Source organism: Oncorhynchus gorbuscha, unplaced genomic scaffold (assembly GCF_021184085.1).
Source record: "Oncorhynchus gorbuscha isolate QuinsamMale2020 ecotype Even-year unplaced genomic scaffold, OgorEven_v1.0 Un_scaffold_1775, whole genome shotgun sequence".
NCBI lineage: Eukaryota > Metazoa > Chordata > Actinopteri > Salmoniformes > Salmonidae > Oncorhynchus > Oncorhynchus gorbuscha.
This window is the reverse complement of record NW_025744904.1, coordinates 47,849-72,500: the sequence shown is the minus strand read 5'-3', so window position 1 is coordinate 72,500 and position 24,652 is coordinate 47,849. Positions and strand designations below refer to the sequence as shown.

At 48.6% G+C, this 24,652-nt stretch overlaps 1 pseudogene; it reads right to left on the bottom strand.

Moving 5' to 3' along the window:
- LOC124017317 overlaps window positions 1–24,652 on the bottom strand; it is a 69,086-nt pseudogene that overhangs the window by 29,681 nt on the left and 14,753 nt on the right.

The following is a 24,652-nucleotide window of genomic DNA, read 5'->3' as shown; positions in this document are numbered from 1 at the left end:
TGAAGGATTAGATGGTGTGTGTAGTGAAGGATTAGATGGTGTGTGTGGTGAAGGATTAGATGGTGTGTGTCTCTAGGTGTGTGTGGTGAAGGATTAGATGGTGTGTGTAGTGAAGGATTAGATGGTGTGTGTCTCTCTAGGTGTGTGTGGTGAAGGATTAGATGGTGTGTCTCTCTAGGTGTGTGTGGTGAAGGATTAGATGGTGTGTGTCTAGGTGTGTGTGGTGAAGGATTAGATGGTGTGTGTAGTGAAGGATTAGATGGTGTGTGTCTCTAGGTGTGTGTGGTGAAGGATGAGATGGTGTGTCTCTAGGTGTGTGTGGTGAAGGATTAGATGGTGTTTGTCTCTCTAGGTGTGTGTGGTGAAGGATTAGATGGTGTGTGTGGTGAAGGATTAGATGGTGTGTCTCTCTAGGTGTGTGTGGTGAAGGATTAGATGGTGTGTCTCTCTCTAGGTGTGTGTGGTGAAGGATTAGATGGTGTGTCTCTCTAGGTGTGTGTGGTGAAGGATTAGATGGTGTGTGTAGTGAAGGATTAGATGGTGTGTGTGGTGAAGGATTAGATGGTGTGTGTCTCTAGGTGTGTGTGGTGAAGGATTAGATGGTGTGTCTCTCTAGGTGTGTGTGGTGAAGGATTAGATGGTGTGTGTCTCTCCAGGTGTGTGTGGTGAAGGATTAGATGGTGTGTGTCTCTAGGTGTGTGTGGTGAAGGATTAGATGGTGTGTGTGGTGAAGGATTAGATGGTGTGTGTAGTGAAGGATTAGATGGTGTGTGTAGTGAAGGATTAGATGGTGTGTGTGGTGAAGGATTAGATGGTGTGTGTCTCTAGGTGTGTGTGGTGAAGGATTAGATGGTGTGTGTAGTGAAGGATTAGATGGTGTGTGTCTCTCTAGGTGTGTGTGGTGAAGGATTAGATGGTGTGTCTCTCTAGGTGTGTGTGGTGAAGGATTAGATGGTGTGTCTCTAGGTGTGTGTGGTGAAGGATTAGATGGTGTGTGTGGTGAAGGATTAGATGGTGTGTGTCTCTTCAGGTGTGTGTGGTGAAGGATTAGATGGTGTGTGTCTCTAGGTGTGTGTGGTGAAGGATTAGATGGTGTGTGTGGTGAAGGATTAGATGGTGTGTGTAGTGAAGGATTAGATGGTGTGTGTGGTGAAGGATTAGATGGTGTGTGTCTCTAGGTGTGTGTGGTGAAGGATTAGATGGTGTGTCTCTCTAGGTGTGTGTGGTGAAGGATTAGATGGTGTGTGTGGTGAAGGATTAGATGGTGTGTGTGGTGAAGGATTAGATGGTGTGTGTCTCTAGGTGTGTGTGGTGAAGGATTAGATGGTGTGTGTGGTGAAGGATTAGATGGTGTGTCTCTCTAGGTGTGTGTGGTGAAGGAAGTAGATGGTGTGTGTGGTGAAGGATTAGATGGTGTGTCTCTCTAGGTGTGTGTGGTGAAGGATTAGATGGTGTGTCTCTCTAGGTGTGTGTGGTGAAGGATTAGATGGTGTGTGTGGTGAAGGATTAGATGGTGTGTGTGGTGAAGGATTAGATGGTGTGTGTCTCTAGGTGTGTGTGGTGAAGGATTAGATGGTGTGTCTCTCTAGGTGTGTGTAGTGAAGGATTAGATGGTGTGTCTCTCTAGGTGTGTGTGGTGAAGGATTAGATGGTGTGTCTCTCTAGGTGTGTGTGGTGAAGGATTAGATGGTGTGTGTGGTGAAGGATTAGATGGTGTGTGTGGTGAAGGATTAGATGGTGTGTGTCTCTAGGTGTGTGTGGTGAAGGATTAGATGGTGTGTCTCTAGGTGTGTGTGGTGAAGGATTAGATGGTGTCTCTCTCTAGGTGTGTGTGGTGAAGGATTAGATGGTGTGTGTGGTGAAGGATTAGATGGTGTGTGTCTCTAGGTGTGTGTGGTGAAGGATTAGATGGTGTGTCTCTCTAGGTGTGTGTGGTGAAGGATTGTATATAGCCTCTACATTGACTCTGTACTGGTACCCCCTGTATATAGCCTCCACATTGACTCTGTACCGGTACCCCCTGTATATAACCTCCACATTGACTCTGTACTGGTACCCCCTGTATATAGCCTCCACATTGACTCTGTACTGGTACCCCCTGTATATAGCCTCCACATTGACTCTGTACTGGTACCCCCTGTATATAGCCTCCACATTGACTCTGTTAGAGGCTCAGTGCTACTCCAGGAAGTGACGTTAGAGGCTCAGTGCTACTACAGGAAGTGACGTTAGAGGCTCAGTGCTGCTACAGGAAGTGACGTTAGAGGCTCAGTGCTGCTACAGGAAGTGACGTTAGAGGCTCAGTGCTACTACAGGAAGTGACGTCAGAGGCTCAGTGCTACTACAGGAAGTGACGTTAGAGGCTCAGTGCTACTCCAGGAAGTGACGTCAGAGGCTCAGTGCTACTCCAGGAAGTGACGTCAGAGGCTCAGTGCTACTCCAGGAAGTGACGTTAGAGGCTCAGTGCTACTACAGGAAGTGACGTTAGAGGCTCAGTGCTACTACAGGAAGTGACGTTAGAGGCTCAGTGCTACTACAGGAAGTGACGTCAGAGGCTCAGTGCTGCTACAGGAAGTGACGTCAGAGGCTCAGTGCTGCTACAGGAAGTGACGTCAGAGGCTCAGTGCTGCCCCCTCTGAGTATCAAGTTGTTTGTTTGCTGCGCGACAGATTATTATTGTTATTATTTATTCAGCTCAAACTCGGCTGATCATCTACATAGTGAACTAACAGGAAGCAGCGTCTTTTTCATCCATCATTATTATTAGTATTGTTATTGGCTGAAGCGCCTGACGTGGATGATTGACAGGTGAGTTACCAGAACCTCCCAGGCCAGAGAGCAGCCCTGACATGGATGATTGACAGGTGAGTTACCAAAACCTCCCAGGCCAGAGAGAAGCCCTGACGTGGATGATTGACAGGTGAGTTACCAGAACCTCCCAGGCCAGAGAGAAGCCCTGACATGGATGATTGACAGGTGAGATACCAGAACCTCCCAGGCCAGAGAGAAGCCCTGTAGGTCCTCACACACACATGACTGTGTACCTGTAAGTTGTGTCTCTCCAGCCTCAGCTCTAGAACATTGTTCTGTTCTTCCAGACGTTGCCGCTCTCCCTCCAACTCCTCAATCTTCAGCCTGCCGACACACACACACACACACACACACACACACACACACACACACACACACACACACACACACACACACACACACACACACACACACACACACACACACACACACACTCCTTAGATGAATGAGCTCAATAGTGATCATGATTCTGAGTGTAATGAAGCGGTGTGTCCCCATTAATGAACTGAATGCTTGTTTTGATATCCAGACTGTAGTGAAACAGAGACACTAATCACAACGTGTGTAATTGATGGTAAAGTGTGTGTGTGTGTGTGTGTGTGTGTGTGTGTGTGTGTGTGTGTGTGTGTGTGTGTGTGTGTGTGTGTGTGTGTGTGTGTGTGTGTGTGTGGCCTACACGGGGTAGGTAAGTGGATAGCAGGTGTGTGTCAGGCCATTGTGATGTAATGGCATATATTATGTAAACATATCGTCGTCATGACGACATGAACACCATCTAATAGTAATTTAATGACCCTACAAGATAACGAGATAAAACACCAAGATCGCTTCATACATTCTAATGTTCTTCATTCCTCAGTTCTGTGTTCCATAGTTCTATATTCTACAGTTCTGTGTTCTATATTCTACAGTTGTGTGTTCCATAGTTCTATATTCTACAGTTGTGTGTTCCATATTTCTATATTCTACAGTTGTGTGTTCCATAGTTCTATGTTCTAACGCTTGGTGTTCTATTCATGGGTTACATGTTAACTGACAATATTGTTTTGAACGTTTGTTTTGGACTGACGCCCGACTGAGCATTATTCTCAATACAAAGTCCATTAACGCTGATGAAGATTTATCCAAAAGTAAATTATAGTGGCTAAGCAATACAACCCCATTCTGAAGGAGACACATCATTAGTAGGAAAACCTCTGGTCGTCGTTATGATGTCACAGATTGACATTAGATGCAGCATGACGTCTGACCTCCATCTCTTCCTCTATCGCTCCCAGTGGACCTCACATCCCTCTCCTCCTCTTCTTCACCCCCCACTTCTCTAACTACCCTCTTCTCCCAGCCTCTCCTCCTCTTCTTCACCCCCCACTTCTCGAACTACCCTCTTCTCCCAGCCTCTCCTCCTCTTCTTCACCCCCTACTTCTCTAACTACCCTCTTCTCCCAGCCTCTCCTCCTCTTCTTCACCCCCACTTCTCTAACTACCCTCTTCTCCCAGCCTCTCCTCCTCTTCTTCACCCCCCACTTCTCTAACTACCCTCTTCTCCCAGCCTCTCCTCCTCTTCTTCACCCCCACTTCTCTAACTACCCTCTTCTCCCAGCCTCTCCTCCTCTTCTTCACGCCCCACTTCTCTAACTACCCTCTTCTCCCAGCCTCTCCTCCTCTTCTTCACCCCCCACTTCTCTAACTACCCTCTTCTCCCAGACTCTCCTCCTCTTCTTCACCCCCCACTTCTCTAACTACCCTCTTCACCCCCACTTCTCTAACTACCCTCTTCTCCCAGCCTCTCCTCCTCTTCTCCACCCCCCACTTCTCTAACTACCCTCTTCTCCCAGCCTCTCCTCCTCTTCTTCACCCCCACTTCTCTAACTACCCTCTTCTCCCAGCCTCTCCTCCTCTTCTTCACCCCCCACTTCTCTAACTACCCTCTTCTCCCAGCCTCTCCTCCTCTTCTTCACCCCCACTTCTCTAACTACCCTCTTCTACCAGCCTCTCCTCCTCCCTCTTCACCCCCACTTCTCTAACTACCCTCTTCTTCACCCCCACTTCTCCAACTACCCTCTTCTTCACCCCCCACTTCTCCAACTACCCTCTTCTTCACCCCCACTTCTCCAACTACCCTCTTCTTCACCCCCCACTTCTCCAACTACCCTCTTCTTCACCCCCACTTCTCCAACTACCCTCTTCTTCACCCCCCACTTCTCCAACTACCCTCTTCTCCCAGCCTCTCTTCTTCACCCCCTCTTCTCCCAGCCGCCTGGCCCCCGCGCTCCCTAACCAGCCCGCCGCGCCAGACGCCTAGCCCCACGCGCTCCCTAGCAACCCACCTGGCCCCCAGCACTCTCTAGCCAGCCGCCTGACCCCGGGCTCCCTAGCCAGCCGCCTGGCCCCCGCGCTCCCTAGCCAGCCGCCTGGCCCCCGCGCTCCCTAGCCAGCCGCCTGGCCCCCGCGCTCCTAGCCAGCCGCCTGGCCCCCCGCGCTCCCTAGCCAGCCGCCTGGCCCCCCGCGCTCCCTAGCCAGCCGCCTGGCCCCCCGCGCTCCCTAGCCAGCCGCCTGGCCCCCCGCGCTCCCTAGCCAGCCGCCTGGCCCCCGCGCTCCCTAGCCAGCCGCCTGGCCCCCGCGCTCCCTAGCCAGCCGCCTTGCCCCCGCGCTCCCTAGCCAGCCGCCTGGCCCCCGCGCTCCCTAGCCAGCCGCCTGGCCCCCCGCGCTCCCTAGCCAGCCGCCTGGCCCCCCGCGCTCCCTAGCCAGCCGCCTGGCCCCCAGGCTCACTCCATTCTCTCTCCTCTCTCACCCTCCACTCCATTCTCTCTCCTCTCTCACAATCCACTACATATAGTATGGTACTTCACCTCTCTGCTGGTGTTAAGTGTGTGAGTTACCGGAGTGTGTTGACTTCCTCGTTCGTTGCTAAGGGGATGCCCTCAGCGACGGAGTCTTGCTGCTTCTTCATAACCTCCAGCTCCAACTCCATCTAGAACACAGAGACACACATTTAGTAACCCAGACTAACATAAAAACAGACCCAATCACTCCGATGCCTTCCCTCTCCCCCATCTCCCCCCTCCCTCCGGCCCCCTCTCCCCCATCATCTCCCTCCCTCCGGCCCCCTCTCCCTTCTTCCACCTCCCTCCGGCCCCCTCTCCCTTCTTCCACCTCCCTCCGGCCCCCTCTCCCTTCTTCCATCTCCCTCTCTAAATTCTCTATACCACTGTTCCCTAAACAGACAGCACAGTGGTCCCCCTCTCTATACCACTATTCCCTAAACAGACAGCACAGTGGTCCCCCTCTCTATACCACTATTCCCTAAACAGACAGCAGTGGTCCCCCTCTCTATACCACTATTCCCTAAACAGACAGCACAGTGGTCCCCCTCTCTATACCACTATTCCCTAAACAGACTGCACAGTGGTCTCCCTTTCTATACCACTATTCCCTAAACAGACAGCACAGTGGTCCCCCTCTCTATACCACTATTCCCTAAACAGACAGCACAGTGGTCTCCCTCTCTATACCACTATTCCCTAAACAGACAGCACAGTGGTCTCCCTCTCTATACCACTATTCCCTAAACAGACAGCACAGTGGTCTCCCTCTCTATACCACTATTCCCTAAACAGACAGCACAGTGGTCTCCCTCTCTATACCACTATTCCCTAAACAGACAGCACAGTGGTCCCCCTCTCTATACCACTATTCCCTAAACAGACAGCAGTGGTCCCCCTCTCTATACCACTATTCCCTAAACAGACAGCACAGTGGTCCCCCTCTCTATACCACTATTCCCTAAACAGACAGCACAGTGGTCCCCCTCTCTATACCACTATTCCCTAAACAGACAGCACAGTGGTCCCCCTCTCTATACCATTATTCCCTAAACAGACAGCACAGTGGTCCCCCTCTCTATACCACTATTCCCTAAACAGACAGCACAGTGGTCCCCCTCTCTATACCACTATTCCCTAAACAGACAGCACAGTGGTCCCCCTCTCTATACCACTATTCCCTAAACAGACAGCACAGTGGTCTCCCTCTCTATACCACTATTCCCTAAACAGACAGCACAGTGGTCCCCCTCTCTATACCACTATTCCCTAAACAGACAGCACAGTGGTCCCCCTCTCTATACCACTATTCCCTAAACAGACAGCACAGTGGTCCCCCTCTCTATACCACTATTCCCTAAACAGACAGCACAGTGGTGCATCTCCCTCTCTATACCACTATTCCCTAAACAGACAGCACAGTGGTCTCCCTCCATCTGTCTCTCCTCTGATAGAGACTAATCAATGAAGGAGATGTCTGGGTAACAAGGGAAGAGAGGAGGAGAGGGACACGGCTCGTGATTCAACACCACTCAGACACACACAATGATACATTCATTCATTCCTCTCCCTCTTCTGTCTCTCCTCAGACAGAGAGGTAATCACAAGGTGGAGAGACGAGAGGGTGTGTGTGTGTGTGGCGAGACGAGATGATTTCACACGTGTCACTTCCCATCACCACGGCAATTGTGACGTTGCCCTGGAAACAGGAACAGCCAAGTGTGTGTTATAAACGACCGCCGTCTAGGAAAAACACGCTTTATTTCACAGGGTGTGTGTGTGTGTGTGTGTGTGTGTGTGTGTGTGTGTGTGTGTGTGTGTGTGTGTGTGTGTGTGTGTGTGTGTGTGTGTGTGTGTGTGTGTGTGTGTGTGTGTGTGTGTGTGTGTGTGTGTGTGTGTGTGTGTGTGTGTGTGTGTGTGTGTGTGTGTGTGTGTGTGTACACTCACAGTCTGTACTTGTAGTTTGAGGGCCCCAGCCTCCTCTTGGGCTTTAGTCAACAGAACCTGCAGAAGAGGGAGAAAAACACCACTTAGACAAGAGGTAGGTGTGTGTGTGTGTGCGTGTGCGTGTGCGGCAGGCAGAGAGAGGAAGACTGGTAGAGAACCAAATATTCTATAACAGCCTCCACTCTTCCTGGAGGGCTTTCCCACTAGATGTTGGAACATTGCTGCGGGGACTTGCTTCCATGCAGCCACAAGAGCATTAGTGAGATCAGGCACTGATGTTGGGAGACCAGGCCTGGCTCGCAGTCAGGGATCTGTGCAGGATAGTCAAGTTCTTCCACATCGATCTCGACAAACCATTTCAGAAATGGATCTCGCTTTGTGCGCGGGGGTATTGTCATGCTGAAACAGGAAAGGGCCTTCCCCAAACTGTTGCCACAATGTTGGAAGAAACAGAATTGTCTAGAATGTCATTGTATGTTGTCGTGCTAATATTCCCCTACACTTGAACTAACGGGCCCGAACTGTGATAAACAGCCACAGACCGTTATTTATCCTCCACCAAACATTACAGTTGGCACTTTGCATTGGGGCAGGTAGCGTTCTCCTGGCATCCGCCAAACCCAGATTCGCCCTTCGGACTGCCAGATGGTGAAGCGTGATTCATCCCTCCAGAGAAGGCGTTTCCAGAGTCCAGTGGCGGCGAGCTTTACACCAGTCCAGCCACGAGTGTCATTGAGCATGGTGATGTTAGGCTTGTGTGCGGCTGCTCGGCCATGGAAACCCATTGAAGCTCAGATCACGTGGTTTTACCACCCTGCATGAACACGGCTCTGGGATACGAATAATAACATCAGCTAGGAAACCAGACAGCTAATGTTAGCTAGCTAGCTAACAGTACACTGTAGCTTGAAATGAAACCACTGTGTCAAAATTAGAAACGTGTAATATCTGTCATTGTGATGATGTTGCTTCCAGAGGACAGTTTGGAACTCGGTAGTGAGTGTTGCAACAGAGGACAGTTTGGAACTCGGTAGTGAGTGTTGCAACAGAGGACAGTTTGGAACTCGGTAGTGAGTGTTGCAACAGAGGACAGTTTGGAACTCGGTAGTGAGTGTTGCAACAGAGGACAGTTTGGAACTCGGTAGTGAGTGTTGTAACAGAGGACAGTTTGGAACTCGGTAGTGAGTGTTGCAACAGAGGACAGTTTGGAACTCGGTAGTGAGTGTTGCAACAGAGGACAGTTTGGAACTCGGTAGTGAGTGTTGCAACAGAGGACAGTTTGGAACTCGGTAGTGAGTGTTGCAACAGAGGACAGTTTGGAACTCGGTAGTGAGTGTTGCAACAGAGGACAGTTTGGAACTCGGTAGTGAGTGTTGTAACAGAGGACAGTTTGGAACTCGGTAGTGAGTGTTGTAACAGAGGTCAGTTTGGAACTCGGTAGTGAGTGTTGCAACAGAGGACAGACCATTTTTACAAGCATTGCACTTCAGCACTCTGCGGTCCCGTTCTGCTGAGGTTGTGTCGCCTACCACTTCACGGCTGAGCCATTGTTGCTTCTAGATGTTTCCACTTCACAATAACAGCACTTAAAGTTGACCAGGGGCAGCTCTAGCAGGGCAGACATTTCACAAACTGACTTGTTGGAAAAGTGGCATCCTATGACGGTGTCACGTTGAAAGTCACCAAGCTCTTCAGTAAAGGCCATTCTACTGCAAATGTTTGTCTATGGAGATTGCATGGATGTATGCTCAATGTTATACCCCTGGCAGCAACGGGTGTGGCTGAAACAGCCAAATCCACTCATTTGAGGGGGTGTCAACATAAGATACATACATGCACAGTTGAAGTGGGAAGATTACATACACTTAGGTTGGAGTCATTAAAACTAGTTAACATACACTTAGGTTGGAGTCATTAAAACTAGTTAACATACACTTAGGTTGGAGTCATTAAAACTAGTTAACATACACTTAGGTTGGAGTCATTAAAACTAGTTAACATACACTTAGGTTGGAGTCAATAAAACATGTTTTTCAACTCTACAAATGTCTTGTTTTAACAAGTTATAGTTTGGGCAAGTCGGTTAGGACATCTACTTTGTGAATGACAAGTGATTTCTCTAACAATTGTTTACAGATAGATTATTTCACTGTATCACAATTCCAGTGGGTCAGAAGTTTACATACACTAAGTTGACTGTGCTTTTAAACAGCTTGGAAATCTGCATCATGAGGCAGGAAAACTATGTGGATATATTGAAGCAACATTTCAAGACATCAGTCGGGAAGTTAAAGCTTGGTCTCAAATGGGTCTTCCAAATGGACAATGACCCCAAGCATACTTTCAAAGTTGTGGCAAAATGGCTTAAGGACAACAAAGTCAAGGTATTGGAGTGGCCATCACAAAGCCCTGACCTCAATCCTACAGAACATTTGAGGGCAGAACTGAAAAAGCATGTGTGAGCAAGGAGGCCTTCAAACTTGACTCAAGTACACCAGCTCTGTCAGGAGGAATGGGCCAAAATTCACCCAACTTATTGTGGGAAGCTTGTAGAAGGCTATCCGAAACATTTGACCCAAATTAAACAATTTAAAAAGGCAATGCTATCAAATAATAATTGAGTGTATTTAAACTTCTAACCTCCTGGGAATGTGATGAAAGAAATAAAATATGATTTATTTAATAGCTCTCTACTATTATTCTGACATTTCACATTCTTAAAATAAAGTGGTGATCCTAAATGACCTAAGACAGCAACTTTATCCAAGGATTAAATGTCAGGAACTGTGAAAAATGGAGTTTAAATGTATTTGGCTAAGGTGTATGTAAACATACGACTTCAACTGTATATATGTGACCCGATTCGGGAAACTAGGCCATGTGCAGAGAGAGGAGTTCAGATTGGTCCGGCCTACAGAAGGGTTCTGCCTACAGAAGGGTCCGGCCTACAGAAGGGTTCTGCCTATGACCTCGTCAGTCTGTGTTGGTAATCCTCTATGAAATGTAGTGTAGAGGAGCTGCATAAGTGTTGCTCTCCACTTTCTGAAGGATCAAGTTTTGAAAATCAGTGAAATTAGAGCATGACAGCTAAAGAGATGGAGAAAACACCTGTCTCCGGATTACATCTTCAAACTAAGGGGCAAGCGTGGCATGGCATTCCTGACAGGGAGACGCGTCCATCATACCTAATGATGTATACAGGTAAGATAGTTAGCTACATTTTCAGATATTACATGTTTCTAATTGACAGAAAATTGTTTCATTTCAAGCTAGTGTACCGTTAGCTAGCTAGCTAATGTTAGCTGGCTGGTTCCCTAGCTGACATTATTATTTGTATCCCAAAACCATTTACTTTTCTAGTTAGGAGCCTGATGTTAGCTAGCTAACATTCAACCTGGTTAGTAAGCTCCCAGCACTGTGGCATTGTTGGCACTGTGTTCATTGTTGTTTAACTTCTCTAGGGTAGGGGGCAGCATTGGGAATTTTGGATGAAAAGCATGGCCAAATTAAACTGCCTGCTACTCAGACATAAAAGCTAGAATATGCATATAATTAGTAGATTTGGATAGAAAAAACTGAAGTTTCTAAAACTGTTTGAATTATGTCTGTGAGTATAACAGAACTCATATGGCAGGCAAAAACCTGAGAAAAAATGTCAACAGTCTTTAGAACCTTGTTTGAGGCTTCAACTGTGATGTGGGGGCGAAAGAGAGGGGATTGAGTCAGAGGTCTGCCAGAGAAGCATGAGCTGACCACGCGCGTTCACGTGATAGTTAGCTTGTGTTCCATTGCAATTCTACAGACAAAGGAATATTCCGGTTGGAACATTATTGAAGATTTATGTTAAAAACATTCTAAAGATTGATTCTATACGTTTGACATGTTTCTACGGACTGTAACGGAACTTTGACTTTTCGTCTGCACCTAGTGATGTCGCCTCATGATTTTTGATTACTGGGCTAAACAAGCGTGAACAAAAAGGAGGTATTTGGACATAAATGGACATTATCGAACAAAAACAAACATTAATTGTGGAACTGGGATTCCTGGGAGTGCATTCCGATGAAGATCATCAAAGGAAAGTGAATATTTCTGATGTTATTTCTGACTTCTGTTGACTCCACAACATGGCGGATATCTGTTTGGGTTGTTTTGGTCTCGGAGCGCCGTACTCAGATTATTGCATGGTGTGCTTTTTCCGTAAAGTTTTTATAAAAATCTGACACAGCTTTAAGGAGGTGTGGATCTAAAATCCCATGCATAACAGTTGTATCTTTTAGCATAACATAAAACATAACATGTTTATTATGAGTATTCCTGTACATTGATGTGGCTCTCTGCAAAATCACTGGATGTTTTGGAACTACTGAATGTAAAGTGGCAATTTAAACTCAGATTTTTGGATATAAATATGAACTTTACCGAACAAAACATACATGTATTGTGTAACATGAAGTCCTATGAGTGTCATCTGATGAAGATCAAAGACTAGTGATTAATTTTTTTATCTCTATTTCTGCTTTTTGTGACTCCTCTCTTTGGCTGGAAAAATGGCTGTGTTTTTCTGTGACTTGGCTCTGACCTAACAATCGTTTGCCTTTTTGAAATCGGACACTGTGGTGGGATTAACAACAAGTTTGTCTTTAAAATGGTGGATAAACTTGTATGTTAGAGGAATTTAAATTATGGTATTTCTGTTGTTTTGAATTTGGCGCCCTGCAAAGTTTCACTGGCTGTTGACGAGGTGGGACGCTAGTGAAACTGGGTTCTATCCTAGACAGGATAACCCCCTTTTCTCAATCTAACCGCCTGTAGACATACCCCAATCTAACCGCCTGTAGACATACCCCAATCTAACCGCCTGTAGACATACCCCAATCTAACCGCCTGTAGACATACCCCAATCTAACCGCCTGTAGACATACCCTAATCTAACCGCCTGTAGACATACCCTAATCTAACCGCCTGTAGACATACCCTAATCTAACCGCCTGTAGACATACCCTAATCTAACCGCCTGTAGACATACCCTAATCTAACCGCCTGTAGACATACCCTAATCTAACCGCCTGTAGACATACCCTAATCTAACCGCCTGTAGACATACCCTAATCTAACCGCCTGTAGACATACCCTAATCTAACCGCCTGTAGACATACCCTAATCTAACCGCCTGTAGACATACCCTAATCTAACCGCCTGTAGACATACCCTAATCTAACCGCCTGTAGACATACCCCAATCTAACCGCCTGTAGACATACCCCAATCTAACCGCCTGTAGACATACCCCAATCTAACCGCCTGTAGACATACCCTAATCTAACCGCCTGTAGACATACCCTAATCTAACCGCCTGTAGACATACCCTAATCTAACCGCCTGTAGACATACCCTAATCTAACTGCCTGTAGACATACCCTAATCTAACTGCCTGTAGACATACCCTAATCTAACTGCCTGTAGACATACCCTAATCTAACTGCCTGTAGACATACCCTAATCTAACTGCCTGTAGCTCAGTCCCAGAAGCAAGGATATGCATATTCTTGGTATCATTTGAAAGAAAACACATCTGCACTTTCACTGGCTGTTGACGAGGTGGGACGCCCCACGTACCCTAGAGAGGTTAACTAGCTAACGTTAACTGGTTGGCTCGTTAGCTAACGTTAAGTGACGTGTGTGTGATCTTACACTCTGTTTGCCTAGCTAGGTTCATTGTTTACCTAACTTGCTAGCTATATGTCTTAAACTAAAAGTGTACTGTTAGTTGAGCGCCAAGTGGGTGGGGCTAAAGCTTAAGGCGTGAACGATGCTGAATGGGTGTAGACAAAGAAGAGCTCTTCACCAGATACCAAAACATTCAAAAATCATTTTCTCAAAAGTGAGTTTACAAAGTTGATCAACTTCAAAGCAGAATTATTTTCCCATTGTTCCTCAACTCAAAATAACACAATTTCAAATTCTGCTCCATAAGACCGAATCTAGGTTGAGACAGACAGAGACACAGACAGACATCTAGGTTGAGACAGACAGAGACACAGACAGACAGAGACACAGACAGACAGAGACACAGACAGACAGAGACACAGACAGACCGTCTCCATACCTCCATCTCTGTATTGTGGTTCTGAGTCTTGGTCAGTACATCTTCTGCCTCTCTGAGTCTGCGGCTGAGTTGAGGAGTGTAGTCACTAGAAGACAGCTCACTGTCATAGGACTCCAGGATAGCGCGCATCCCATCCCTCTCCTGGAACACACGGAAAGAGAGACATTGAGTGTAGTCACTAGAAGACAGCTCACTGTCATAGGACTCCAGGATAGCGCGCATCCCATCCCTCTCCTGGAACACACGGAAAGAGAGACAGTGAGTGTAGTCACTAGAAGACAGCTCACTGTCATAGGACTCCAGGATAGCGCGCATCCCATCCCTCTCCTGGAACACACGGAAAGAGAGACAGTGAGTGTAGTCACTAGAAGACAGCTCACTGTCATAGGACTCCAGGATAGCGCGCATCCCATCCCGCTCCTGGAACAGACACGGAAAGAGAGACAGTGAGGCAACTAAAAACATTGATTGAGACACGTAGGCTTTTGTCATTAAACCATTTTTAAAAAATTTATTTAACGAGGCAAGTCAGTTAAGAACTAATTCTTATTTACAATGACGGCCTCCCGCCGGGCCAAACCCGGACGACGCCGGGCCAAACCCGGACGACGCCGGGCCAAACCCGGACGACTTGGCCCGGACGATGCCGGGCCAAACCCGGACGACGCTGGGACAAACCCGGACGACGCTGGGACAAACCCGGACGACGCTGGGACAAATGGGTGCCGCCCTGTGGGACTATGAGTGCATTTCACAACACTTTGGGTTGTGATCATATTATAATGCTTGTAGTGATAGTCACCAATCAACTGCATTACCCTGAAAAATAAATCAGAATGGAGATGCTAATGAATGTAGATGCTAATCTGGCTAATGGTGCTAACCATAGTACTATATCTGAATGTAGATGCTAATCTGGCCAATGGTGCTAACCAAAGTACTATATCTGAATGTAGAGGCTAATCTGGCTAATGGTGCTAACCATAGTACTATATCTGAATGTAGAGGCTAATCTGGCTAATGGTGCTAACCATAGTACAATATCTGAATGTAGAGGCTAATCTGGCTAACGATTGTACTGTATCTGAATGTATCAAGCATTTCGTTACACCCGCAATAACATCTGCTAAACACGTATGTGGATTTTTTTATTTATTTGAATGTAGATGCTAATCTGGCTAACGGCGCTAAGCATAGTCCTGTATCTGAATGTAGATGCTAATCTGGCTAACGGCGCTAAGCATAGTCCTGTATCTGAATGTAGATGCTAATCTGGCTAACGGCGCTAAACATAGTCCTGTATCTGAATGTAGATGCTAATCTGGCTAACGGCGCTGAGCATAGTCCTGTATCTGAATGTAGATGCTAATCTGGCTAACGGCGCTAAGCATAGTCCTGTATCTGAATGTAGATGCTAATCTGGCTAACGGCGCTAAGCATAGTCCTGTATCTGAATGTAGATGCTAATCTGGCTAACGGCGCTAAACATAGTCCTGTATCTGAATGTAGATGCTAATCTGGCTAACGGCGCTGAGCATAGTCCTGTATCTGAATGTAGATGCTAATCTGGCTAACGGCGCTAAGCATAGTCCTGTATCTGAATGTAGATGCTAATCTGGCTAACGGCGCTAAGCATAGTCCTGTATCTGCTAGTCCGACTGCTACATGCAAAAAAAAATGGTGTTTAACAATAATAGCGGAGTTTAAATCTTAGCGACAGTCTTAAAACATTTGGTGCTAACGTTAGCAATGCTAGCTCACTAAGTAACTAACCCTGCTGCATTCTGAAATCAAGTGTTTTCAACGATACAGACAAAACCCAGCGACAGTCCAAGCAACCATCCAACACTGGAGACCTATTAGAAGTAACAAAACACAGCCTCAGTCCAACCATCCAACACTGGAGACCTATTCGCTCCTACCAGGTGGCGTGGCGAGAATCTGTCTCCTCACCACGCGCTCTCACCACTGGTGTCCCCCAGGGCTCTGTTCTTGGCCCTCTCCTATTCTCGCTATACACCAAGTCACTTGGCTCTGTCATAACCTCACATGGTCTCTCTTATCATTGCTATGCAGATGACACACAATTAATCTTCTCCTTTCCCCCTTCTGATGACCAGGTGGCGAATCGCATCTCTGCATGTCTGGCAGACATATCAGTGTGGATGACGGATCACCACCTCAAGCTGAACCTCGGCAAGACGGAGCTGCTCTTCCTCCCGGGGAAGGACTGCCCGTTCCATGATCTCGCCATCACGGTTGACAACTCCATTGTGTCCTCCTCCCAGAGCGCCAAGAACCTTGGCGTGATCCTGGACAACACCCTGTCGTTCTCAACCAACATCAAGGCGGTGGCCCGTTCCTGTAGGTTCATGCTCTACAACATCCGCAGAGTACGACCCTGCCTCACACAGGAAGCGGCGCAGGTCTCTAATCCAGGCACTTGTCATCTCCCGTCTGGATTACTGCAACTCGCTGTTGGCTGGGCTCCCTGCCTGTGCCATTAAACCCCTTCAACTCATCCAGAACGCCGCAGCCCGTCTGGTGTTCAACCTTCCCAAGTTCTCTCACGTCACCCCGCTCCTCCGTTCTCTCCACTGGCTTCCAGTTGAAGCTCGCATCCGCTACAAGACCATGGTGCTTGCCTACGGAGCTGTGAGGGGAACGGCACCTCAGTACCTCCAGGCTCTGATCAGGCCCTACACCCAAACAAGGGCACTGCGTTCATCCACCTCTGGCCTGCTCGCCTCCCTACCACTGAGGAAGTACAGCTCCCGCTCAGCCCAGTCAAAACTGTTCGCTGCCCTGGCCCCCAATGGTGGAACAAACTCCCTCACGACGCCAGGACAGCGGAGTCAATCACCACCTTCCGGAGACACCTGAAACCCCACCTCTTTAAGGAATACCTAGGATAGGATAAGTAATCCCTCTCACCCCACCCCCCCTAAGTTTTAGATGCACTATTGTTAAGTGACTGTCCCACTGGATGTCATAAGGTGAATGCACCAATTTGTAAGTCGCTCTGGATAAGAGCGTCTGCTAAATGACTTAAATGTAAATGTAAAATGTAAATGTCCAAATGTATTAGAAGTAACAAAACACAGCCTCAGTCCAACCATCCAACACTGGAGACCTATTAGAAGTAACAAAACACAGCCTCAGTCCAACCATCCAACACTGGAGACCTATTAGAAGTAACAAAACACAGCCTCAGTCCAACACTGGAGACCTATTAGAAGTAACAAAACACAGCCTCAGTCCAACCATCCAACACTAGAGACCTATTAGAAGTAACAAAACACAGCCTCAGTCCAACCATCCAACACTGGAGACCTATTAGAAGTAACAAAACACAGCCTCAGTCCAACCATCCAACACTGGAGACCTATTAGAAGTAACAAAAAGTCTACAAGTAATTCACTATGAAAAGAAAAGGTCATCTGGAAACAGAGCAATGGCCGCCGACGTCTTATATAGATCGTTGAAAATGTCTATAAAAATGTATATATATCTATATATATCTATATATGCAGGTGTTCATGCAGGTGGAGTTGACCTTTAAGAGCACACAACTGGCCCCCTATAACACGTGTGTACGAGCCTCATTTCCAAGTCAATTAAACGGAGACCTGGGGAGGTAATGGTAGGGCTGTGAAGGTCGTGGTAGGGCTGTGAAGGTCGTGGTAGGGCTGTGGAGGTCGTGGTAGGGCTGTGAAGGTCGTGGTAGGGCTGTGAAGGTCGTGGCAGGGCTGTGAAAGTCGTGGCAGGGTTGTGAAGGTCGTGGCAGGGCTGTGAAGGTCGTGGCAGGGCTGTGAAGGTCGTGGCAGGGCTGTGAAGGTCGTGGCAGGGCTGTGAAGGTCGTGGTAGGGCTGTGAAGGTCGTGGCAGGGCTGTGAAGGTCGTGGTAGGGCTGTGAAGGTCGTGGCAGGGCTGTGAAGGTCGTGGTAGGGCTGTGAAGGTCGTGGCAGGGCTGTGAAGGTCGTGGCAGGGCTGTGAAGGTCGTGGTAGGGCTGTGAAGGTCGTGGTAGGGCTGTGAAGGTCGTGGTAGGGCTGTGAAGGTCGTGGCAGGGCTGTGAAGGTCGTGGCAGGGCTGTGAAGGTCGTGGCAGGGCTGTGAAGGTCGTGGCAGGGCTGTGAAGGTCGTGGTAGGGCTGTGAAGGTCGTGGTAGGGCTGTGAAGGTAGGGCTGTGAAGGTCGTGGTAGGGCTGTGAAGGTCGTGGTAGGGCTGTGAAGGTCAAGGTCGTGGTAGGGCTGTGAAGGTCGTGGTAGGGCTGTGAAGGTCGTGGTAGGGCTGTGAAGGTCGTGGTAGGGCTGTGAAGGTCGTGGTAGGGCTGTGAAGGTCGTGGTAGGGCTGTGAAGGTCGTGGTAGGGCTGTGAAGGTCGTGGTAGGGCTGTGAAGGTCGTGGTAGGGCTGTGAAGGTCGTGGTAGGGCTGTGAAGGTCGTGGTAGGGCTGTGAAGGTCGTGGTAGGGCTGTGAAGGTCGTGGTAGGGCTGTGAAGGTCGTGGCAGGGCTGTGAGGTCGTGGCAGGGCTGTGGTAGGGCTGTGAAGGTCGTGGTAGGGCTGTGAAGGTCGTGGTAGGGCTGTGAAGGTCGTGGTAGGGCTGTGAAGGTCGTGGTAGGGCTGTGAAGGTCGTGGTAGGGCTGTGAAGGTCGTGGTAGGGCTGTGAAGGTCGTGGTAGGGCTGTGAAGGTCGTGGTAGGGCTGTGAAGGTCGTGGTAGGGCTGTGAAGGTCGTGGTAGGGCTGTGAAGGTCTGTTTAATTCAGACTGACGGAACTTGTTGATTGTTTTCTCGCCAGTCATTTGTCACGGAACAAACAACTTGGCCTGAGACCAATCACACACCCATCAACACACACACACACAAGATGTCCTACTCAGGATGCTTACTGTGACCCCCCCACACACACACAGATAACAGTCCCATTTAGAATGTTATTATTTTCATACATTTCTTATTTATTTATATAAACAAAATTGGTTTTGGTCAACTTATCTGTTGTGATAATAGGATTCTACCACGTCAACACACACACACACACACACACACACACACACACACACACACACACACACACACACACACACACACACACACACACACACACACACACGTCTACCCGGATTAAAGAACGTGTTGGCTAATATGAAAGAGACTATGATGAGAAACATTAAGCAGCCTAAAGCAGGTTGTGTCTCTTATCCAAGACCTCCACCAACAGTCGCTGTCTCACAGAGCCGTCAGTACCATGTAGACTGTCTGAGCCTCCTTAAAGGGGGACGTCAGGATACTGGTAGGGCCCTTAATCTACTTCCCCAGAGTCACATGAACTCCTGGATACCATGTATATTGTCTCCACAGGCAGGTTGAAGGCAGTTACTATCTAGCAAAAATGCTAACTAGCGTTAGCGCAATGATGAAGTCTACTGTAGTTAACGGCTCGCTAAACTACCTCTTAACTTCCTTCAGAACGGACACAGAGACATAATAGTTTCCACCAGTTGACCTGACACACAAACACACACTACCTTGGTGAGCAGCAACACTCTCTTCTGTAGTCGTCTGACCAGTGATTCCTGGGTCTCTCTCTTCTTCTGTTCTTCCAGAGCTTTAGAACGTAGCGACAACAGCTCCCCTGGAGGTCAGCCTTAGTACGCTCCACTGACCTACAGCTGGGGGGAGGAGAGAGCTTTAGAACGTAGAGAACAGCTCCCCCTGGAGGTCAGCCTTAGAACGCTCCACTGATCTACAGCTGGGGGAGAGAGAAAGAAGGTGAGCTGGGGACAGGGAAGGAAGGGGAGAGGTGGACATGATAGAGAGAAGGAAAGCTGGGGAGGGGGAAGGAGGGAGACTAAATCCCCCCTCTTTCTCTTCAGTCCCTCTTAATGGGTGCGTTCCAATAATTATACCTTGTCAGTAAGTGTGCACCTGTTCACTGCTTCCAACTAAACTTAAAGCATTGGATTGGGAGGAATGAACAAGAGGAAGCTTCCACCATGCTTCATTTGACCTCATTTCCTTTCAAATCAGTGAAGGGAAGTGAACACAGAGGAAGGAGAGATACCCTCCCTGTTCTCCCTACTTTCCTAAGTGCTTCTCGTTCCGGCTTCCTCCTCCTCCCTCTCCACCCTCCCCTGCACTCCATCTCTCCTCGTTATCTAGTGCTTCTAAACAGTGTTATATTTCATAATTAGCTCCGTATGGATCAAGAGAGGGTAGCTCGTTAGCTAACGACTAGCACAAACACACACACAGAAACACACACCTCTATGCTGGGGATTAGTGTAGCAGTACTAACGAAGTCAAGATGAGTCTAATTAGCTGTCTGATAGGGGAAGGAGGGGGAGAGAAAGAAGGAGAGCTGGGGAGGGGGAAGGAGGGGGAGAGAAAGAAGGAGAGCTGGGGAGGGGGAAGGAGGGGGAGAGAAAGAAGGAGAGCTGGGGAGGGGGAAGGAGGGGAGATGTGGACATGAGAGAGAGAAGGAGAGCTGGGGAGGGGGAAGGAGGGGGAGAGGTGGACATGATAGAGAGAAGGAGAGCTGGGGAGGGGGAAGGAGGGGAGAGGTGGACATAATAGAGAGAAGGGGAGCTGAAGGAGGAGGAGACACTAACTAAACAGAGCATCTGATACCTACAGTTCTATAGCACGCTAACTAAACAGAGCATCCGATACCTACAGTTCTATAGCACGCTAACTAAACAGAGCATCTGATACCTACAGTTCTATAGCACGCTAACTAAACAGAGCATCTGATACCAACAGTTCTATAGCACGCTAACTAAACAGAGCATCTGATACCTACAGTTCTATAGCACGCTAACTAAACAGAGCATCTGATACCTACAGTTCTATAGCACGCTAACTAAACAGAGCATCTGATACCTACAGTTCTATAGCACGCTAACTAAACAGAGCATCTGATACCTACAGTTCTATAGCACGCTAACTAAACAGAGCATCTGATACCTACAGTTCTATAGCACGCTAACTAAACAGAGCATCTGATACCTACAGTTCTATAGCACGCTAACTAAACAGAGCATCTGATACCAACAGTTCTATAGCACGCTAACTAAACAGAGCATCTGATACCTACAGTTCTATAGCACGCTAACTAAACAGAGCATCTGATACCTACAGTTCTATAGCACGCTAACTAAACAGAGCATCTGATACCTACAGTTCTATAGCACGCTAACTAAACAGAGCATCTGATACCAACAGTTCTATAGCACGCTAACTAAACAGAGCATCTGATACCTACAGTTCTATAGCACGCTAACTAAACAGAGCATCTGATACCTACAGTTCTATAGCACGCTAACTAAACAGAGCATCTGATACCTACAGTTCTATAGCACGCTAACTAAACAGAGCATCTGATACCTACAGTTCTATAGCACGCTAACTAAACAGAGCATCTGATACCAACAGTTCTATAGCACGCTAACTAAACAGAGCATCTGATACCTACAGTTCTATAGCACGCTAACTAAACAGAGCATCTGATACCTACAGTTCTATAGCACGCTAACTAAACAGAGCATCTGATACCTACAGTTCTATAGCACGCTAACTAAACAGAGCATCTGATACCAACAGTTCTATAGCACGCTAACTAAACAGAGCATCTGATACCTACAGTTCTATAGCACGCTAACTAAACAGAGCATCTGATACCTACAGTTCTATAGCACGCTAACTAAACAGAGCATCTGATACCTACAGTTCTATAGCACGCTAACTAAACAGAGCATCTGATACCTACAGTTCTATAGCACGCTAACTAAACAGAGCATCTGATACCTACAGTTCTATAGCACGCTAACTATGCTAGCTACTATAGCACGTTAACTGCACTAAACAGAAATATAACGTAACACGTTAAAGTGAAGGTCCCGTGTCTCATGAGCTGAAAAAAATTACATTTACATTACATTTAAGTAATTTAGCAGACGCTCTTATCCAGAGCGACTTACAAATTGGTGCATTCACCTTATGACATCCAGTGGAACAGTCACTTTACAATAGTGCATCTAAATCTTAAAGGGGGGGGGGGTGAGAGGGATTACTTATCCTATCCTAGGTATTCCTTAAAGAGGTGATCCTTATTTCCCTCATTTTCTATTCAAATATTACATCCCTATTAGTGACCATTTGTCCTTTGCCAAGATAATCAATCCATTCACCTGACAGGTGTGGCATATGAGGAAGCTGATGAAGCATCATGATGTGTGTGTTACCTGCTGGTGAGAGTGTAGTTGTGTTGTTTGACAGCGATCTCTCGTTGTTGGATCTGAATCACCTCTCTGGACAGATCCTCTGGTGTCCTGTAGGGGACACAACACACAGTTAACACACTGGACAGAGGACAGAGGAGGACAGATCCTCTGGTGTCCTGTAGGGGACACAACACACAGTTAACACACTGGACAGAGGAGGACAGATCCTCTGGTGTCCTGTAGGGGACACAACACACAGTTAACACACTGGACAGAGGACAGAGGAGGACAGATCCCCTGGTGTCCTGTAGGGGACACAACACACAGTTAACACACTGGACAGAGGAGGACAGATCCTCTGGTGTCCTGTAGGGGACACAACACACAGTTAACACACTGGACAGAGGAGGACAGATCCTCTGGTGTCCTGTAGGGGACACAACACACAGTTAACACACTGGACAGAGGACAGAGGAGGACAGATCCTCTGGTGTCCTGTAGGGGACACAACACACAGTTAACACACTGGACAGAGGAGGACAGATCCTCTGGTGTCCTGTAGGGGACACAACACACAGTTAACACACTGGACAGAGGACAGAGGAGGACAGATCCCCTGGTGTCCTGTAGGGGACACAACACACAGTTAACACACTGGACAGAGGAGAGAGGAGGACAGATCCCCTGGTGTCCTGTAGGGGACACAACACACAGTTAACACACTGGACAGAGGAGAGAGGAGGACAGATCCCCTGGTGTCCTGTAGGGGACACAACACACAGTTAACACACTGCATGCTCATCCAGAGAGACAGACGTCATGTATTAGACATTCTGATAAACCACGTCAACCTCCAACCCTGCTGAGACAGAGAGCAACCTCCAACCCTGCTGAGACAGAGAGCAACCTCCAACCCTGCTGAGACAGAGAGCAACCTCCTACCCTGCTGAGACAGAGAGCAACCTCCTACCCTGCTGAGACAGAGAGCAACCTCCTACCCTGCTGAGACAGAGAGCAACCTCCTACCCTGCTGAGACAGAGAGCATTCTCCAACCCTGCTGAGACAGAGAGCAACCTCCAACCCTGCTGAGACAGAGAGCAACCTCCTACCCTGCTGAGGCAGAGAGCAACCTCCTACCCTGCTGAGGCAGAGAGCAACCTCCTACCCTGCTGAGACAGAGAGCAACCTCCAACCCTGCTGAGACAGAGAGCAACCTCCAACCCTGCTGAGACAGAGAGCAACCTCCTACCCTGCTGAGACAGAGAGCAACCTCCTACCCTGCTGAGACAGAGAGCAACCTCCTACCCTGCTGAGACAGAGAGCAACCTCCTACCCTGCTGAGACAGAGAGCAACCTCCTACCCTGCTGAGACAGAGAGCAACCTCCTACCCTGCTGAGACAGAGAGCAACCTCCTACCCTGCTGAGACAGAGAGCAACCTCCAACCCTGCTGAGACAGAGAGCAACCTCCAACCCTGCTGAGACAGAGAGCAACCTCCAACCCTGCTGAGACAGAGAGCAACCTCCTACCCTGCTGAGACAGAGAGCAACCTCCTACCCTGCTGAGACAGAGAGCAACCTCCTACCCTGCTGAGGCAGAGAGCAACCTCCTACCCTGCTGAGGCAGAGAGCAACCTCCTACCCTGCTGAGACAGAGAGCAACCTCCTACCCTGCTGAGACAGAGAGCCACCTCCTACCCTGCTGAGACAGAGAGCAACCTCCTACCCTGCTGAGACAGAGAGCAACCTCCTACCCTGCTGAGACAGAGAGCATTCTCCTACCCTGCTGAGACAGAGAGCAACCTCCAACCCTGCTGAGACAGAGAGCAACCTCCTACCCTGCTGAGACAGAGAGCAACCTCCTACCCTGCTGAGACAGAGAGCAACCTCCTACCCTGCTGAGACAGAGAGCAACCTCCTACCCTGCTGAGACAGAGAGCAACCTCCTACCCTGCTGAGACAGAGAGCAACCTCCTACCCTGCTGAGACAGAGAGCAACCTCCTACCCTGCTGAGACAGAGCGCAACCTCCAACCCTGCTGAGACAGAGAGCAACCTCCAACCCTGCTGAGACAGAGAGCAACCTCCAACCCTGCTGAGACAGAGAGCAACCTCCAACCCTGCTGAGACAGAGAGCAGGGGTGGAGGAGAGAGCAGGGAGGAGGACAGAGAGTAGGGGAGGAGGAGAGAGCAGGAGAGGAGGAGAGAGAGCAGGGGAGGAGGAGAGAGAGCAGGGGAGGAGGAGAGAGAAGGACAGAGGGAAGAGAGAGCAGGAGAGGAGGAGAGAAGGAAGAGAGAGCAGGGGAGGAGGAGAGAGGGAAGAGAGAGCAGGGGAGGAGGACAGAAGGAAGGGAGAGCAGGGGAGGAGGACAGAGGGAAGAGAGAGCAGGGGAGGAGGACAGAGGGAAGAGAGAGCAGGGGAGGACAGAGTGAAGAGAGAGCAGGGGAGGAGGACAGAGGGAAGAGAGAGCAGGAGAGGAGGAGAGAGAGCAGGGGAGGAGGAGAGAGATCAGGGGAGGACAGGGGAGGAGAGGAGAGCAGGGAGAGATGGAGAGAGATCAGGGGGGGAGGAGGAGAGAGAGCAGGGGGGAGGAGGAGAGAGAGCAGAGAGGAGGAGAGAGAGAGAGCAGGAGAGGAGGAGAGAGAGCAGGAGAGGAGGAGAGAGAGCAGGAGAGGAGGAGAGAGAGCAGGAGAGGAGGAGAGAGAGCAGGAGAGGAGGAGAGAGAGCAGGAGAGGAGGAGAGAGA